This window comes from Podarcis pityusensis (assembly GCF_964106645.2).
Source record: "Podarcis pityusensis genome assembly, chromosome: 8".
In the NCBI taxonomy this organism is placed as follows: Eukaryota; Metazoa; Chordata; class Lepidosauria; order Squamata; family Lacertidae; genus Podarcis; species Podarcis pityusensis.
Window position 1 is genome coordinate 64804835 of NC_138033.1, and position 20627 is coordinate 64825461.

A 20627-nucleotide genomic window follows, 5' to 3' on the forward strand; every position below is an offset into this window, starting at 1 on the left:
CTGGAAGGGACCCGGGGGTAATAATAATAATAATAATAATAATAATAATTTATTTATACCCTGCCCATCTGGCTGAGTTTCCCCAGCCACTCTGGGTGGCTTCCAATCGACTGTTAAAAACAATACAGCATCAAATATTAAAAACTTCCCTAAACAGGGCTGCCTTCAGATGTCTTTTAAAGAGAAGATAGCTGCTTATTTCCTTCACATCTGAAGGGAGGGTGTTCCACAGGGCGGGCGCCACTACCGAGAAGGCCCTCTGCCTGGTTCCCTGTAACCTCACTTCTCGCAATGAGGGAACTACCAGAAGGCCCTCGGCGCTGGATCTCAGTGTCCGGGCTGAACGATGGGGATGGAGACACTGGACTTCTTCATCTGTCATCTAAAATACTTCACAAAAAACAGCCTTGATGTGATCTTCCAGGGAGCTGCCTGTTTGTTGCAGAGCTCCATTCATGTCTTCTTACACATTGGAAAACTCTAGAAAAATTAGCATGATATGATCCTTTGGGGATGTGGGCCATAGCTCAGTGGGACTGCATCTGCTTTGCAGGCAGGTTCAGTCCCAAGCAGCATTTCAATATAGGGCTGGGAGAGGCCACCCCTGCCTGGAAACCTGGAGATTGGCTGCCAATCAGTGTCGGCTATACTGAGCTGGGTGGACCAATGGTCTGACTCAGTATAAGGCAGATTCCCATGCACAATCACATCCAAATGGCTTTTCCACAGTGTTTTGCCAAGGCTCAAGCTGTGGGAAACTGCTAACACACACACAAACATGGCTATCTCTCTGTGCTCAAAATTTGGAATATTTCTGCCTCTTCAGAAATGAGACCAAGTCACCACAAAGTCCAAACTCCAGGGAAAGATTTGCCTGAGGAGGATTCCAGGAGCGCCTTCTGTTGAACATAGACAGGAGAGTTTTTGTCCTGGACTTCCAAACAGCAGTGTCAGGAAAGTTTTACTGAGCCTAACTCTGAACCAGAGGTGAGCTTTTAATGGCTTCCTGGCTTGGGAAAGAGTCCCGGGCACTCACATCAGTTTTAGGCATATAATCCTTTGAATCCAATGCTTTGAAACTTGTCCTCCCCATACCTGGTCTTTCCAAATACTGGGAGATGATCAGAGGGATGCATTTTCCAGCCTTCTCCCTCATCCTGACGTCCAAGATAAACATATAGGAGCAGAATCCTGGGGGATTATGGGAGATGTAGTTGTCCTGAGGGCTCTTGAGCCTACACTTCCCATGGTCCATGTCAATAATCCAGGCTCCAAGTTGCTCCAAGTTGCTCCAAGTTGCAGGTGCCACAATAGTCCCCGAAGCCCCTGCTTCTGGCACAGTTCCCAAAGAAAGGTTGTTCTGTGGTTGCAATTGGTGGGACCCCTCCAGGCTGACAAAGCCTTGGGAGAAGCAGAGAGAGGCCAATCCCTCACAGAGGAGAAAATGTCAAGGATGCGCCACCTTGAGTTTCTTGGAGGAAAGGTGAAATAGCAAATCAAATAAGTAAATAGATTCATAAAGAGTTAGGGCCGGGGGTCCCAGGTTCCTTGGTTAAGATATTCTCTCCCCTCCTCCTCCTCTCCCTGTCTTCCTAAAGCCGTTCTTAACCACAGCGGTGGAGAAATCAAGGCAGAGCACTTGGTGAGGCAAGAATGGCTCGTGCATTTGGTTTTTAATTTACAACCAATCCTCAAAAGATTGATTCAGCTCTGGAAATAACGCCGGTTTCATTTGTTCTGCCGGTAAAAAAAAAAAAAAAAAAGTGCCGCTATTGTGCTGTCTCGTAAATGCGCCTTGTTTCCAAAAACAGAAGCAGGCTCCCCTTCCTTTCTTCTCCGGGAGCTCGGGAGCTCTTGCTGTTGTAAATCTCCCAGAATGCATGATGGGCGCTGACATTTGCATTGTGCTGATATCCATGCGGGATGTTCCCTGGGAGTTTTTCTGCCACTGAGCAGCTTTGGACATTAATGATATGCACAAATGCAGGAAGCACCGGGGAGCCGCCCCTCCCTCTTCCCTGACAAATGCTTAACATAAAAACTGGGGGCCTGAAGATTGCTCTCTGCAGCCTCCAGAGTGGCCCCAGCGGTCACCAGGATTTCATCACCTGGAAACATGACTTGGAGCTGAATGAGAGTTGCGTAAGGTTTGGAGCAGGTTGGAGAATCAGTTTGGGTAGCATTTCAGTGCAGAGCTCTCTCATTTTCACTTCCTCAAACAGAAAGCAAGCCAAAATGCAGCTGTCGGTGGCCCCTTCTTCCGTGGAGGTTTTTATGCAGAGGTTGTTCGATGGCCATCTGTCAGGGATGTTCTTTTAGCTGTGGTTCCCACATTGCGGGGTTATGGTTGGGGTGGGGTTGGACTAGAGGACCCTTGGGGTTCCCTTCCAACTGAACAGTTCTTTGAATCTGTGGTCCTTCAAAATTCACACTTCTTTGAATTTTGTAGTGCTCTTCTCCAGACAGAAAAATACCTCCAAAAGTGCATTACGTTGGGGAAAAGTGTGTATAAATAGGTATATATATACAGTGGTACCTCAGGTTACAGATGCTTCAGGTTACAGACTCGGCTAACCCAGAAATATTACCTTGGGTTAAGAACTTTGCTTCAGGATGAGAACAGAAATTGTGCGGTGGCAGCGGGGGGCCCCATTAGCTAAAGTGGTGCTTCAGGTTAAGAACAGTTTCAGGTTAAGAACGGACCTCCGGAATGAATTAAGTTCTTAACCCGAGGTACCACTGTATATGTTAGTGAAAATAACTTACACAAATTTATGGGGGAAATTGCATGCAAAAATATGCATATCCAGAGAAATCCACACTAGGCAATGGGAGATGCTTTGGGGGGAGGACTTTTGGATAAAGGTAATTATCATGAACTGATGCAGAAATGTAGTGAACTTAAGACTGTAAAACCAACACATTTATCTGTTTGTGGTGTTGTTTAGCGTGGCCATGTGCCTTCACTTTACAGTGGGCATTCTTTATATGAAGGTTGCCAGTCCATGTTCTGGTTAAAGATAAAGAACCCCAAGAAGAAGGGAGAATTTGGGGTGGGTCTTGAAGTCACTCCTCAGCAAACCCCCTGCACAGGAGGCTTAAAAGAGGCACACAAGTCACATATAATGAGATGTGCTGCATTGCTATTTATTACCATAAAATCATGTCCAACATTAGTCCTCCTCAGAGTAGACCCATAAAAATAATGGACACGACTAATTCTGGTCTGTTAATTTCAGTGTGTTTACTAGGTGTAGGCATACAACACAGGGTTATTATTTCAAAACCAGCATTTGATGTATGTAAATCAGCATACACAAGTTTGTGTCTTATTTTGTTCACTTTTTTGGCTGATAGGTGAGGGCCACCCAAGTGTTGGGTTTAAGTTGGCAGAAGAATGTAGCCTCCTTCCTGCCCCTTCCCAGTAAAAAATACCCTCTCCTGTGGCTTTTTAACCTTTTCCTGGCAGCACAAGGCTCCCGAACCTGGAGTCAACCCTACTTGTTTGTTACCATGATGAAATTCATGCTCCCTTAGAGAGAGGCAGCTTTCTTAGCCTTGACTTTTCCTTCTCTGAAATGGAAATAACAGTAGAGCTGGTTGTTTGCTTGGTTAGATCATTTCTACCCCACTTAATGTAAAGCAATCTCTAAGTAGGGCACGGAAAACTAAAGCAACAACAACAGAAAACTTCAACAAATGTTGCATTAATACAATTTACAAAGAGAGAAAGCGAAAGAGAGAGAGAGAGAGAGAGAGAGAGAGAGAGAGAGAGAGAGAGATTTACTCTTCTAACATATAATGCTCAACATCTCTCTGCCTCCTGGCTCTCACCCAGGGCTCATACAAACTCACTGCTCGCCCCCCAAATCTCACAGAGAATAGGGTTCCTGGAAACCGCTGGTATCACCTTAGTCTCTCCCCCCAGAGTTGTTATTATGGGCTGGCGCCCAGGTGGGATGGAGCATTTCAAGGCTTTCCACAGCCAGGTCCTTTTCGACCGCTCTCTACTACACAGCCAGTTTCAGGCTGCAGCAGGCCGGGTGCCTTTTCCAGAAGGCATCAAGGCTGGCAGCTAACAGGACGGCCCCTCCACTTTGCAAAGGGAGATTAAAACACCTGCCGTGTTGTTTAGGGATGTTGTGCACAAATAAGGGCTGCAAACTTTAATTTGTTTTAATTAACCAAGATCTTAAAGTGCGGGGTGCGTCTTTATTTGATGCGACTGTGAGTTAAACGCATACGTGTTTGTATTTTTTGAGGCTCTAACACTGGTGTGTTTCTGTAATTGGGAAGGAAAACAGGAAAATATCTTAAGTTGGTTTATTAAATTCTGAATTATTAATTCCAAATTATATTGCACTTCAGTATCTCGGAGGGGAAAAAGGGGGTTCTGTGTTGAGGTTTCGATAATATGCATATTTAGTTTAAATTTAATCAAGTGATCAGCCAATTGACTGTCAGGTGATGACTCAACTAAAATTATTTTAATTAGTCAACTGCACTGGCATAAATCTAAATCTAAATAAGTCAATGGAATCAAAGGGAAGCAAGGGGCCCCAAACTCTTCCTTCTTCAAGGCCTCCCTCCTCTCTCCCCCCAACTGCTTCAGATGGCGTTTGAAGAGGATAATTCAGTGCAATGATTATGTTACAAAACCCATTTCTCCCTATCGAGCCCTCCTGTGGAGACTCCAGCTGCCAGGCTCTGCACCACAAGCTCTGGCCCCTGGGAATGGAAATGTAATTTCCTTTATGTTCTAAAGCCAAGAGTTCAGGTGAAAGGGGGACCTGCTTCCTCCCTCTTTCCCTTTACAGACCCACAACACCTTTGGCTTATAGGGACACTGGCCCCATGGGGTGGAGGGAGGAGGAAAGATTAGTGGCCAGAATGGTAAGATTACTGTTTCAATGTTTATTCCTTTGGTTTTGATGCAGTTTTAATTGCTGTGACATGTACTGAGTGCATCCGTTCAAAGGAATACTTTTGCACCAATGTGATGGTACGTGGGGTGCCTTTCCAAAGTGGGGTGCCTTTCCAAAGTGGGGTGCCTTTCCAAAGACTTCACCAGTTGTTGTGAGCAGGCAAGCTGGTTCTGTGCCGTCACTTCTTCCCCTCTGAGTGTCTCCTGCCACGCTCCTTATCACCCTGCTTTTCTGCCGGAAAACAGAAGGATGGACTTTTGGCAATTTTGCAGGCACTCAAGGACACAAATTCCATACTCCTTCAGCATTTCTTAGATGAAAATAGGGTAGTCTTGTCTAATAATTATTGTAATTATTATTTATACCCCACCCATCTGACTGAGTGCCCCACCCACTCTGGGCAGCTTCCAACATATATAAAAACACAACTAAATATTTTAAAAACTTCCCTATACAGGGCTGCCTTTAGATGTCTTCTAAAGGTTGTATAGTTACTTATCTCCTTGGCTTGGTGGTTGCATAACTCCATGCCCTCCAACGTTTCTCTGATAAAAATAAGGAGATCCTAAGGAAAAGCGGGATCAAACCAGAAACTGGGATGACTTCTGTAAATCCAGGACTGTCCCTGGAAAATAGGGACACTTGGAGGGTCTGATAATGATCAGAGGCTTCCTTCCTCCTAGGCTGCACATGAGACCACCAGGGATATGATCTATCTGACTCTCAAGACCCGGCGTTTTCGTTCTAATTGTAGCTACAGTTCTCCTTCGTTCTGTTTATTGATTTATTTCCATGCATTTGCTGTAGATGAAAAATAATATGAATGAAGTTAACGGTGGGGAGAAGGAGTCGTGGTTGGGGCAAGAGGCGTAAAACCACGAAGGGTGTGTTGGGTGATCAGGCAGAGCTGAAGGAGAAAGCAACAAGTCTCTGAAGAATGGATATTTCTCAGGCTTGGCAGGTTGCCTGCCAAGAGGTTGTCCTCAGGCCTCCATACACAGGAAACATGGAGGTCTTCTTGAGGCTTGTTTGGTGCAGCTTGGCTTGACTGGGCTAAAAGGCTCCTCCAGCAGTCTGTAGGCAAGGAGCTTGAGGAACTTGGAGGAGCAGGAACAAGACTCACAAGGGACTATGAGTTATGGCCTCAACCTGGATCTCAGATGTCTTCTGCTGCAGAGGAACAGCTGGTTTGCAGCTGAGCCCTTCTAGAGAGTGGCAGAAAGTTGTGGCCAGCCTTTCTTCATTGGTTTATTACTACTGTTCATTACCCAACCTTCACCCTTAGGTCCCAGTGTTAAATTACAATACTAACAACAATTTAAAACAACTTTGCAGTCACAAAAGTCAGAACGTGAGAGGAGCCTGCTTGATCGGCCAATAGCCTGTCTAGTCCAGCATCCTCCTAGCGGATGGAAGGCTTTCCTGTGGAGCTGGGAAGCCTGTGACACTCCAACTCCCATCAGCTCCAGCTAGCATGGCCAATTGTCAGGAATGCTGGGGCTTGGAGACTACCACCATCAGCTTGAAGCAAGGACCCCATCAAAGAAAAGCAAGGAAGTACCCAGCCTGTGCTTGATTCTTTCCCTCATTTTCTGACATGGTCTATGCGGTGCCATCGTAAGCAAGCCTGAACAACTCATTATCACTTCATTCATTTGCCAAAGCGAGGGGATGCCGTCACTCTTGCTCTGTGTGTAAGGGGGGTGGGGAAACATTCATGTTGCCGCTTCCCCTGCCATTTGCATGGTGTGCTTTGGAAGCTCTAAATTACTGTAAAATTGGAGGGTGGAAATAGCTGGTGGCCTGTTGACTTTGCTCCAGGCCTCCAGACAAGGGAAGTTCAGCCACATTAGCTCCTTTTAAACAGCAGAAGCAGCTTAACAGCAGTATGGCCAGGTTAGTAGGTTTCAAAGTATATTCCCATCATCCCCAGTGTCATGCTTGTTGACGCTGATGGGATTTGTAGTCCAATACATCGGGGGGTGGATCCAGACTTAGGAAGGCTGATGTATCGGCCAATAACTTTGTGGACTAATTTGCAAGGTTGTTGCATTCACTTATTTAACAAAATGCATAAACAGATTATTAGAATGAAAAATCCCCCTATGCTGCTGACAGTAGACAGCCCTAAAATGTTCATTAAAAGTACCAATAAAAACATGCATTAAAAACAAGTTAAATAATGGACTTGCTGAAACACAAAAGGGTTTACAGGTGCCAAAACCAATACAGTGATTGTGTCTGGCCTGATTTCGGAGAGATCTGGCTCAGTGTAGCATTTTGTTCTTTCCTGTGTCTGCATTCAGAAGACTTCCCACTGCGTGAGACCTCTTTTTTGTAACGTGTCTAAGATCCAGAGCATCTGACCCTGCTTTGGATATTCAGAAATGCTATTTCCTCCAAAGACTGGATGGGAAAGGGGGATCCTAGATAGTGGCCTGGGCTTGTTTTTGAAAAGCCTGCAATGTTTTTTGTCCAAATGAGGAAATGATCGCTAATGCCTGCTGACCTTGGCCACGTCTCCCTTTCAGAAGCTAATTTCTCGATTTTATGGCAATGGGGGCTGAGGCGTTCTGAGTTTCCTTCTCTGCAGACATCTGAAATAATTAGAAGGGTGGAATAGTAAAAAGGCGAGGGGGGGGGGCAGAAATCAATTTTAGAAAAAAGGACCTTCTCCAGGCAGGCTTTTGGATGACCTTACTCCTTTGTTCTAGAAAACTTTGAGTCACTGTTAGCTTTGCAATATTTACTGCGGACTCAGAGCTCCCTTGGCTGTAAAGCATAGATCCCGATTAAATTATACGCCTGACATTTACCAAATTTTTATGTGACAATTTAGAAGAAACTGGTTGCGTTAAACAGCCTTATTAATATTGCAGTAATGTGATTAGGGGGAATATCACGGTCATTTAGATCAAAGGGGCTTGTAATTTATGGCCTTGGCTAGCAAGATGCCTCTTGACCAAAATAGAATTTCTGCAGTGGCTGGTGGGCCGAGGGAAATAGGGTCTACCTTTTCTGGTTAACTTTGATCATTATTAGTGTGTGCCATTTGCTCCTTGATACACAGACACCTGGCCCGTACTCCGGAAATCTCAGAGCAGCTTCTAGAGCAGGTCTCCTTGGGTCTCCAGCTGATTTAGGGCTACAATTCCCACCATCCCTGACCACTGGTCTTGCTAGCTAGGGATGATGGGAGTTGTAGTCCAATAACTGCTGGTGACCCTAGTTTGGAACAATCTGTTCTAAAGGTTCCCAGTGACTGAGTTGTCCATCTAAGCACTGGTCCTGTTCACAACACCATGCACTGGAGGTGGTGGTGGCCACTCCAAGATCATTCCATGGCTTTTCACGCAGTGGAGCAGCCCTGCTGAATCAGCAGAAGGCGGGCGCATGGAATCCAGCATCCTGCTTCTTGCCAGTGGCAGTCACTCAGAGGCGCAAGCAGCGCTTTGAGACCATCCGTCTTCTCTGCTGTGGCTCGCTGGCATCTGGCCTTCTGTAGCACAGCTGCCTCCAGGCGTGGAGACTTTGCGATGGTCATTGGAATGTCTCTCCTCCCTCTGTGAATTTGTCTGGTCTGGTCTGCGAGGGGTGTTGAATGCAGAAGAGTGGAGCGGATGCGCAGTTAAAAATAAAGAAAGCATGAATAACCAATGATGAAGAATCCCCTTTTAAAGCCACCCAAGTTGGTGGCCACCACAGCATCTTCCAGAAGCAAATTCTGCAATCCGTCCTGTGATATTTTGTCGGGTGCAGGCCGTGAGTGGAATTTCTACAGATGAAGTCATTGTGGGGCACATCACGGTGGTAAATGCAATGTGCAGGAGAGGGGAGGTTGAGTGTATTGGCCCAGAGCACACCCTCCCCTCTCGGTTGTGCCCAGGACAAACAATCTCTCTGTTTAAAATTTCTTTCTCTCTCTCTCTCTCTCTCTCTCTCTCTCTCTCTCTCTCTCTCTGTGTGTGTGTGTGTCCTTCCCCCAGGCCCCAAATAAGATACCAGGAGATAGGAGCAAGCAGTTTTCCTTAAATGCCAAATAGCCATAAAAGAGAGGAAATTCAAAGTTGCTTTGGAAGTTGAAGCTTGCCCTGAAAATATCCTGTGCTGTCTTAAATAGGGAAAGCTATTTGATAGTGGATAGAGAGATGGAGCTCACATCCAGGCTAGCTGACTGGCTGTGGCTAGGAGGCCAGTGGGGAGCTTCATGGATGGGAAGCAGTGGACCTCCCATGCTGGAGGCTGGGGGGCGAATGGTGGGGTGCCCACCTCCCCTACTGCCAACGTGGCTACTCTGACTGACATTTGGGTTGACTCAGTGAAGCCACTTCAGTTGTTCTATCTTTGTGCTATTTAAGTTTGGCAATGGCTGAGCTTGAAGATCCCACACAGATCTTCCATGGGTGGTCCTTCCATTTTTATTTTTTTATTTTAATGTCGCAGCTTGGTGGTTCTTCTCTCTTTCTCCTATGGAGTAGTTGGAGGTCATCCATTCCGAACCCCTGGCTCAACGCAGTGTCTGCAGTGCAGGAGACAATGACAGCATTGCTGACAGAGGCATTGCAAGTGGTCATAGATAGCCTTATCCTCCATGAATGCCCATCACTCTGCCCTGGTCACCCTTTTGTGGACATGCTTCCATTTGACAATGTTCTCCTTAAAGTGTGGCATCCAGAATTGGACTCAGCACTCTGGATGAAGCCCATAGAGCACTGAACAGAGTGGAACTAGTACTGTATTTTTCGCCCTATAGGGCGCACCTAGTTTTTTTTAGGGGGGGGGAAATAAAGAAAAAAAATTATTTCCCCCCCAGGCGCGGGGCTGGGGTGGGGAAAGCCCGAGCTTCCCCAGCCCCCAGAACAGAACAGGCTGCTATCCGCAAGCCTTGGGAGCCCGGTGGGAACTCCCGCGGGCTCCCCAGGCTTGCAGATAGCTTCCTGAAGCCTGGAGAGCGAGAGGGGTTGGTGCGCACTGCATTTGCCCCATAGGACACACACACATTTCCCCTTCATTTTTGGAGGGGAAAAAGTGCGTCCTCCAAGGGCCTATAGGGCGAAAAATAAGGTACTTTCCACAATTTTCATTTGGCATGCTAACTTGTTACATGCACCTCTAATTATTATTATTATTATTATTATTATTATTAATAATAATAATAATATTAATATTTACATCCCACACTTACTCTAAAAGGACCCCAGGGTGGCAAACACATCCCCGTTTTTCCAAAATGAAGGGGGGGGAAGAATCATTTTTAAAACAGTTAAAACATTCCAAAAACAGTCACAGTTAATAAAACATTCTTCCATCCAGTGATCTCAGGGTTGCCAGGAGCAGTGTTCTTCAATCACCAAATCCCTGGGTAAACAGGAATGTTTTCAAATTGCTCCTGGAGGAGCCTGTTCCAAGCTTTTGAACTGTTGCACTTATTGTTCATTTGAAATGCTGTGAGACATACAAATGAACAGATGCTGAGGATAATGAGGATAAACAAGGGGCTAGTGCCGAGATCTGTAGGTTTGGCTCTTGGTTTTCCAGAAGACCAACAAAGTAAAAGACGCAAAATGAATACGATATCAAAGGGCTAGTGAATCACAGAATGGTGAAACTGGAAAGGAACCCAGAGGGGCATCTAGTCCAACCCCCTGCAATATCTTTGTCTATATATCACATAGTATATTTACTAGCAAATCAAGTGACTGGAGATGTAAGCACCTGCATTCATAGGCAAAACCTCCTCCCTTTTTTTCGTCCCCAAGTCTGTGCTGTGTCTCCATGCTTGCTGAGGTCACTCGTCAAGAGTTCCAGAAATACACTCCAAATCTATTGGAAGGTTGTGTCTTCTTGTAGTTTATTTAAGGACATAAGAAAGGCCCTGCTGCTGGATCAGGCCATTTGCCCACCCAGTCCACCATCTTGTCCTCACAGTGGCCATTCAGATAATAATAATAATAATAATAATAATAATAATAATAATAATAATAATAAATTTTATTTATACCCCGCCCTCCCCAGCCAGAGCTGGGCTCAGGGCGGCTAACACCAGTAAAATTACAGTAAAATCATAATAGTAAAAAAACAACCAATTTAAAATACAGGTTAAAATGCAATTTAAAATGCAGCCTCATTTTAAAAGTAGCCCATAGATCAAAACCATAAGGGGAGGGAAACATAAGGGTCAGACTGAGTCCAAACCAAAGGCCAGGTGGAACAGCTCTGTCTTGCAGGCCCTGCGGAAAGATGTCAAGTCCAGCAGGGCCCTAGTCTCTTGTGACAGAGCGTTCCACCAAGTCGGGGCCAGTACTGAAAAGGCCCTGGCCCTAGTTGAGACCAATCTAACCACCTTGTGACCTGGGACCTCCAAAACGTCGTCATTTGTGGACCTTAAGGTTCTCCACGGGGGATACCAGGTACGTGAGTCCTAAGCCGCATAGGGCCCCATGGGGAACCTCAAGCAGGACCTAAACGCAACAGCATTCTCCCCTTCAGCAATCTGATATTCAGAGGCATCACTGCCTCCAATTGTGGCTGGAGAATATTGTGACATGTTTTCACAGGTCTGTGCGCATTATCATAGAATTGTAGAGTTGGAAGGGACCCCAAGGAATCAATAATAGTAATATGGACAGTTATATTTTTAAAAATCTGTTTGTTAAATATACATACATTTCTAGCAGTTAGAAGAAGCCCCCTCCCCCCCCGATTTTGAGCGAGGAGACACAGCTTGGGTTATGAAAGGGAAAGGGGTGCCTCTCTAATCTGTGACGTCTCTAATCCCCCCGCAACCCAAGCTTCCCCATTTCGTGGAATAATATTTCTTTACCCCTCCCTGCAATATTCAAAGCGAATGGCCCGTGTGTCCCTTGGAGGGGTCCCCGGGGTAATAATTTGAGATAATTTTTGCTTCCGATAACGCTCTGCAGGCTGCCTCTCCATTTGCATATACTGTCCAGCTTCCTCGGTACTTCTGCTCTGCCCCTGAAGGGACACAATTAAATTACCTGATTCACCTCCTTCCCTTTTTGGATCTGTGGGGTTGATGAATGTCTTCAGCTGTGATGTTGTAAAAGCAAAAGCTGGTCTCTTTCTTGGCCTGTCTTCAAGGTGATTAATGAGCCATTCCAGGACGGGGGCAAGGAAAGGGTGGGGGGGAGAGATTTTCTCCAGCCTCCCCGTTTTTTATTAACTGCACATTGGGGAGGAAGAGCATTTAATATTCAATGATAAACAATTTAATAATTCAATAGCAACAATGAGTCAATAATACATACCATTCCTTCTTGGCACCTGTTACTGAGAGGAGAAGCTAAAGTGTTCAGGTCTGCTGAGTCTGGAGGTGGCGGAAGAAGTTTAGAAAACTTGTGAGTGGTTTGGAGGATGCGATGATGTCCCATTCCATCATTGCAGCATTCCCAGCCTGCGTTGTTCTTCACCTGTTTCCAGTTGAACATGGAAAGTTCAGGATTGGTGTATGTCTAGTTTGCCACAGTGACTTAATCACAAAGCGAAAAGGGATCTTGCTGCAATCCTGTGGCTCCAGCAAGATTCATTATCTCATTTCATTTTATAACAGTATGTGTCATATGCGCCAACTCCTAAGGGCCGAGGCATTTTTGGCCCCTCTCCAATGCATTTTTTGAGGGGGCCAGCAACTTCCATGTTCAGAGGACATTTGGCTACACCCCCTGGCTCCTTGAGATGATGTTGCATGTGTGACTTCAAGCCGTTGTGAGATGTCACACATGTGGCATCAGAACGTCGCATGAGGCCCCCTCCATCAACTTGCGAAGATGGCGCCTCTGATACCTCAATGTGCCCAGATGCTTGTCCACAGAAAAAATAGTGAAGTTGTGAGCCTTATGTTGTGGAACTCCCTCCCCATTGAGAGGCGCTTGGCACCTTCGTTATACAGCTTTAGTTGAATGCTGAACACACCTCTTTGTCCTGCATTTTGACCCTTGTGGTGCATATTTGTAGAACCTGCCTTGCTTCTGTGATTGTTCCAAACTGATTTTAACATTGTGTTTTAATTGTTCTAACCCACTGTGGGACTTTCAGGTGAAGGGCAAGCAATTAATAATAATAACAATAATAGTTTTTACTTTTGTTTAGAGCATTTGTGCCCTGCTTTTCAGCCCAAAAGTCTTCCAGAAAAGTTTGCATACAGTCAAAAAGGGACAGTCCCTACCCAAAGACTTAACACACAAACATGACTAACAAGGAAAAAGGGACAGGGAGGGAAGAGGAAAATCAAAACTCGGGCACCAATTTCTGAACAGTTGTTCTTATAATGACCAGCAGGCACAATCCAGAGGCAGGAGGTGCCTGGTGGAGCTGGGCCCCCAGCAAAGCTGATGCAATGAGCCCTGCTGCTTTGCATCTCTCCCACTGAGGCTGCCCTCAGATGACACTTGAGAGGAGGCCTGATGGAGCTGGCCTGTCACAGCAGAGCCTGTGGAGGGAACCCAGCTTCACAACTTTCTTACTGCTGGAATGGCTACTCCTTGATGATGATGTTGTTGATGATAATATAATCCTGTGGCCAAAGGGAAATGACAGTTCTCAGCACCACTCAGCAAACAGAATTTGGTGGTTTGTAAACCCCAATTCCTGGGGAAAATTCACATGAGATGATTTTTATAAAACATTTAATGAGAAGCTGGACAAGAAATATTTTCTACCTCCTCTGGCTGCACTGGATGGGCAAAGGTCGTCCAACGAAGCTGAATGCCAGTTGTTGTTGTTTAGTCATTTAGTTGTGTCCGACTCTTCGTGACCCCATGGACCAGAGCACGCCAGGCACTCCTGTCTTCCACTGCCTCCCGCAGTTTAGTCAAACTCATGCTGGTAGCTTCGAGAACACTATCCAACCATCTCGTCCTCTGTTGTCCTCTTCTCCTTGTGCCCTCCATCTTTCCCAACATCAGGTCTTTTCCAGGGAGTCTTCTCTTCTCATGAGGTGGCCAAAGTATTGGAGTCTCAGCTTCAGGATCTGTCCTTCCAGTGAGCACTCAGGGCTGATTTCCTTCAGAATGGATAGGTTTGATCTTGAATGTCAGTAGACAGGCAATAAAAAAGTTTTCTGCTCTCCCAATGTGGAATTTCTGGCACAAATTGTAGTGATGTTCGGTGGCTTAAGTGGTTTGGACAAATTTATGAAATGGGAGAAGTCTATTCAAAATAGCTGATTCACAGTGGAACCTTCCAAGTTCAGAGGTAATGTACCTTTAGTTACAGAGGCAGCTGGCTGGCCACTGTTGGCGACAGAACACTGGGCTAGCAAACCCAGGACCTTTTTCTGAGCGAGCAGAAGCGGCCATTGCATAAGCAGAGAAATACTAAGGGAAAGCACAGATTGGAAAGGCAGGAGAGCCTCAGCACTCCCCCACCTCACCCCCAATCTCGACTGCGCATGGTATAAATTTGATGAGAGAAATCCCCAAAGGGAAGTTTACAGGCCGAACCTTTCGGTGTGATTAGTTTGCAGGGTTTGTGCGTGCGTGTGTTTTATTTTACTTTTTGGTAATGTAATGTAGCAACGGAGCCGTTTGTTTGCAGGATTTGTATCTGATCTTGATCTCGCCTTGCCTCCGCCATCAATTTATTACTCCTGGCCATGTTTGTGTTTGAGAGAGATAAGCGCGGGAGACATATTTTCTCAGCCTCCCTTTTCTCCCCCTGTCCCGGCCTCTCCTTCTTCGAAGCACAGAGAAAATCTGTAGGAATAATTCTGCAGCAGGTTGAATTTGACCCTTGTTTGTTATGACGCCAAGAACTAGTTGGCTTCTGCGAGGAACAGGCTGACTTGGAGGGCTGTTGTTGAAATAGGCCATGGGGCTGATATCTGGAATTGGTTGCCTTCAATACCCTTCGGTCAAAGTTTGTTCATCATTGATTGCCAGGGAACAGCACCTGCAGGAAGCCTTGAGTAGGAGACCCAGGAATATTTAAAAATACTTATTAAGCAGCCGCAGGCAGCTCAAGCTCTTTGCTGAACAGCTGAAGGTCGTCTAAGAAGAGAAGGGAATCTGCTGGCAAAAGATAAAGGGAGTGAGACTTGCTGAAGGAAAGGGGTCTGAACCCACATCTCTGAGAGAGTTGGTGTGCCCAACTCAGTGTACCTCCTGCAAGTGATTTGGCCCAGAACTGTGATAAATGCTTCTTGCTTCACTAGGTGGAGGTGTGTGTTTGGAAACCTCTGGCTTTTGAGTAGCTGGATTTGCGCCTGTTGTACAAAGCTAAGCACCATACCATACCCTCTGACATTTCTCGGATGAAAATAGAAATGTCCCCATTCAACATTTCTCGGATGAAAATAGGGATGTCAAAAGCATTCTGGGATCAAATCAGAAACTGGAGTGGCTTCTGTAAATCTGGGACTGTCCCAGAAAAATAGGGACACGTGGAAAATAGTCACACCTGTTGCTCCACCCACATTTACCTCTGGCCCCACCTACCACTGACACCAGAAGGTTGCTTATGAGGGCATGCAGCTCTGAAAAGGGTGTACAGACTAGTCAGGTTCATGAAGGATCATCCCTATGCTAAGGGTGGTCCACATCAAGCCATTGGTCCCTCAAGCCCAGCGTTGTCTGGTCCATATTTCTCTGTCCTGGTGGGCTCCAGATGTTTGGAATATAGGTTCCTATCACCTCTGACCATTGGTCATGCTGGCCAGGGCTGACAGGAGTTGCAGCCCCAAGCCCACCATATCTGATGTAGGGACGTAGGCAAGGTGGTCACCCATGTGTGTGTCTTTTGCCTCCCTCTTTCCATTGACCTTTGCGACAGGGATTTCATGCAACAGATCGAGCACTGTTGGTCTGGAGGAATCAAGGATACAGATCATCCCACTCCACCCCACCCACAACTCTGCCACATTTAAGCTGTTCTGCTGGTGCATCTTCATAGCAGAACAGGTGTTCCAGGGGTGTGTTCCACTCATATGCCCGGGGGTGTTCAGCTGCTATGTCCTGTGTGCTCACTATGCATCTCTTTTTAAGAAGATAAGAAGAACCTCCTGGATCAGGCCCATCTAGTCCAATGCCATGTTCTCGCAGTGGCCAACCAGATGCCCCCAAGGGAAGCCTGGAAGCAGGACCTGAGCACAAGAGCACAAGCACCACTTGCAATTCCCAGCAATTGACATTCAGAGGCATTTGCTAGTTTAACTACTTGCTGCATAAAGGAGGACTTTCTTTATCTGTCCTGAACCTTCCAGCATTTGGCTTCATTGGATGCTCAGGAGTTCCAGTGTTAGGACAGAGGCAGGACAACTTTCACTGAGAGGGAAATGGATTATGGATTGGTCCCCTTCCCAGCTCCCTGTTGTGTGGCATGGTGCCTTGGGGAAAACATGGAGCTCTCTCTCTCTTTCTCTCTCTCGTAAGCTCAATTTTGATCTCAGTGGGGGGAGTAAAGCGATCAGCCTCCCTTTCCTGCCTGCTGCCTTCACAGCGAGACTTGGGCTGCCACACCTGCGTAATTACTCAAGGAGGGGAAAGATGGGGAACTGCCTGTGAGGTCCTTAAGCTTATGTCTTAGTGGGAGGCAAAGGAGGCCCTGGCCACGTTGCCAGCCGCGGGGCAGCACAGCTGGGTTGCTTTTAGGTGGCTGTCATCACCCCCTACCATCTCTCTCAGTGGAGCAGCACCTTGAAGCATCAGAGGGATGCAGGGATAGGGAAGAAATTCAATTCAGTTCACATTTAAAGGCAAACCTACCTATTGTGTACTTTCCCAAACAGTATGCAAATAGAAACATAAATCATCCTTCACATTTTGTGCTTCTCTGAATTTTGCAATGCAGTTCTTCTCCAGCCAAGTCTTGCCTGCAAAAAAATTGCATATATCAGAATAAAGTGTGTGCAGAAATGCACTGGTTAGTGAAAACAACATGCAAAATCGCTTTCCAATTTGGAAAAAATAATTGCAGTTCCAAAATTGTGTATATTAGACAAAATTGTGTACAGAATTAGGAGAAATTCACACTAAAATGCTGCCGAATTTCCACGAGGACTACATGAAAATGTGGAGAACTGAAGACTAGGAAAATGTGAAACTGAGAGAAGCTGAAATGGATAGATTCTTCCATCCCTACACTGACTCAAGGGGGCCTGGGATGGCCATCTTTTCTTGGAGGTTCTGAGGGCCCCTTGATCTCAGCAATGAGTGGCTTGAGGCTGATGATGCTAAAAGCGCCTTTTAACTGGCACAACATTAAGATATGTGTTAGGAGGTGACGGTCAGAGAAGAGACTGGCACACTTACTGATCCAAGGTGAAACCATGTTCCCATCCCCTTGCTTTGCTGGTGCCAGCTTTGAAGTCAGGGTCATGACTCAGACCTGTGAAAGTTAAAATCTATAAGACCATTTAAAAAAAAAATAGAGAAAACAACAAAAGTTTCACAAATGTCCCGTTGTAAAAAATAAATAAAAATCTTGAGCAATCAGCAAGGCAGCAGAGACGAGACACACGAAGCTCTTGGGAGAGCCAGTGTGATGTGGTGGTTAAGAGAGGTAGTCTTGTAATCTGGTGAACCAGGTTTGCTTCCCCGCTCCTCCACATGCAGCTGCTGGGTGACCTTGGGCTAGTCACACTTCTTTGAAGTCTCTCAGCCCCACTCTCCTCACAGAGTGTTTGTTGTGGGGGAGGAAGGGAAAGGAGAATGTTAGCCGCTTTGAGACTCCTTAGGGTAGTGATAAAGCGGGATATCAAATCCAAACTCTTCTTCTTCTCTTGCAGGAGGGGTAACAGGAGAAGACCCCATTCCTCAGTAGGGAGATAGTTGGGCACTCATGCCAAGTGGGTTTGGAGGACTTGTTTGAGCAAAACTGAGAAAGTGCATGTACAATGCATGTAGCAATACAGCAATCATTTTATTTAGACAGCAATCGCTTTATTTTGCACTATTTGGACTTCCAGGGGAAAGGAATTGGGAGGCAGAGGAGCCCCATCTCACATGGCATCAGATGGTGGGCCAAGCCCTCTGAAGGGACAGTGTGAACTGACCACAAAGTCTGGGGCAGATGGTATAGGACGATGCAGATCGGCAAACTTCTGGACCTCTTGGGGAAGGGCGTTGTGTAGGCTGGGTGCGATGTCTGACAAGACCCACCCACACCTCATGGGACGATGGTGTCATAAGAACATGGGAAGAGACTGCTGGGTTTATTTATACCTTTGAACACTGCTTTTGGATGCTAAACACCTAAACAAATGGACAAGAATATCTAAGGAGCCCTGCAGCTAGATCAGACCAGTGGCCCATCTAGTCCAGCACTGCGTTCTCAAAATGGCCGACCAGATGCCTTAAGGGGAATCCCACAAGCAGGATCTGAGCACAAGAGCGCTCTCCCCTCCACCACTGCTTTTCTGAAGCATCACTTTTACTGTGGAGAGCAGAGCCTCCTCCATCATCTCTAGTAGCCATAACCCATGGATGGAGCTACAAGCAGTCCCCACCCCTCCCAACAGATCTCAAACCCGAAGCGGGTAGGTGCTCCTTCAGGCATCCCTCAAAGTACTTACCCTGGTATTTTTTGCTCCCTGAAAACAGCTGCCTGATCCTGAGCACAGAGAAAGTTTGGGGGTCTTTTACACTCTGGTTAATATATGTGGTTTGGGGTGTGCAGAGCAAGGAGAGAGTGACTTCCTTCCACCCTCAGTTCCTCGCGTAGATTTTGTTTCACTTCCACAACTTCAAGAGATTTACGTGCTCAAATGCCGCCAACTCCAGGTTTTTCCCCAGAAGTTGTTTATGGCAGCAACTGCTGCTAATGTTGTTGTATTTCTTTCTGTTCTTGGTGTTCCAAAGCCAAATTACTGTGACTAATGTACTTCTATAAATTTTTGCAGCCATCTCCATGGCTGCTGTCTGAAAATGATGCACAATCTCTTCTTTGTGAATTCTGGGTTTACTGAGGGCTGTTTTCTTTGTGTGGGGGGTGGGGGGGGAGAGGGAAGGATGGCTTGCGCAAGAGTGGTATTTCTATTATATCAATTTGCCATATGGTAAAGCGATTGGGGGGTGGATATATAAACATAGGCTGAATGGACGGCGACAGATGTTTATTGGACAAATGGCTGCACCATCCCCTGTAGCTATGCCAAGAAGGACATTTCTGAAAGAAATCTGGGGGCTTCCCTGGAGCTGGTGAAGACAGAGCAAAAGCCAGATCTAACGCCGACCTGTGTTGGGGGGCAGTAGTGATTCCTTTCTGTTCTGGGGGAAATCGATGCTGGGTTGTTTTGTTTTAATCTGACTTCTTTATTCCAAACTTCCTTTTTACCCAAATCATGAACGATGGGTTAAGAGAGAGAGAGAGAGAGAGACTCTTTTGAAAAGTATGAGATATTGTGTGGACCATAAACATAATCAGTATAACCCCCCTCCCTTTTTCTGCTGCTTCCTCCCTTCCACCACCCCTCCTGACCCCACCACAAGACTCTAGACAAACTGAAGCGTCTTTGGACACATCACACAGAATGAGGCAGGAACATTTTTCACAGTTCCTTCTAAGACCACTGGTTAATAGACCGGTTACATTTTTGAATGTAAATAAAGTTGTGTGTCTGCTTTGACTTAGCGTGTTAGGGAGAGAGGTTTCGCTCAGATCTAACAGTCAGGCTCCGGATCAAAACTCCCCTACTCAGAAATGTGTGTCCCTTTTCAAATGGGCTGCGGACCCTGTTGAGACATCACTGGAAATGCTCTCTGCAGGCTGTGAGATTTTTTTACTGTTCTCTCTCTCTCTTCTGTAGGGATGGGAGACAAATTTGGTTTGGCCCACAACATCTTGTAAATCTCCTTAATTTAATGCAAACTGCCTAATTCGCACTTCCCAAAAACATATGCAGAAGGGGGTGGGGGGAACAGCAGCTACACTTTGAAGTTCGTTCATTCTTCAACATTTTGTGGTGGCCAGCTCCAGCCAAGAAAGGTGTACATGAAAATGCATGCAATTAGTGAAAATAACATCCAAAAACATAGGAGGGGAAATTGCATGCAAAAATATGGATACTTGGGAAATACACTTCGAAATGCTAACAAGTTTTTGTGAGGACTGTTTTTAATAAACTGGGATGAACTGACTAGAAAAATTAGAAGTGGAGGGAAAAACTGGAATGGGCAGATTCTTCCATGCCTTCTCCTCTGCCAGTGCCTGCCTTCCTTGACAGCAATCAGTCATCAATCAATCAATCAATCAATCAATCAATCAATCAACTCTTGACTTTGCATAGTGGGAGGGGGAGGTAACCACCACCAGCAGGAAGTGCTTGCAGGCAGGTAGGCAGGTGTCCCTGTGGATGAATGGGTTGAAAATGACGTTCCTAATAATGATTTTCAATGTGAGTGGGAAGTTTGGTTGATTGGTTGGGGAGGAGTGGGATGCGCAAAACCAACTGGGACCTTTTGAGCCCTTTCAGATGCTCAAAACCAAGCAAGCAACCCTTGGAATATTTCAAGAAGTTTGGAGGGATGCTCAAGCAGCCCAAATTGTTATTGAGACAAGCTGGGCAAGCATGGGAACATCACTAAGTGCTGGTGCTACTTCATAGATAGGTGCAGGAAGCACCTCCAAAATATGACCTCCCCACCCCACTGCAGTCCAGAATTCTCACCTTCTGCAGCTCCTTCCTGGTTATGGGGAGAGGAGAAGGAGTTCTGCACAGCTTCCGTCTCCCCTTGGAAGGAGCTT

The 20627-nt window shown here is 46.1% G+C and overlaps 1 protein-coding gene across 3 annotated transcripts in view; it reads left to right on the top strand.

The window, feature by feature from the left end:
• CAMTA1 (calmodulin binding transcription activator 1) overlaps positions 1-20627 on the top strand; it is a 713455-nt gene that overhangs the window by 276044 nt on the left and 416784 nt on the right. The gene's annotated exons all lie outside the window — the stretch shown is intronic.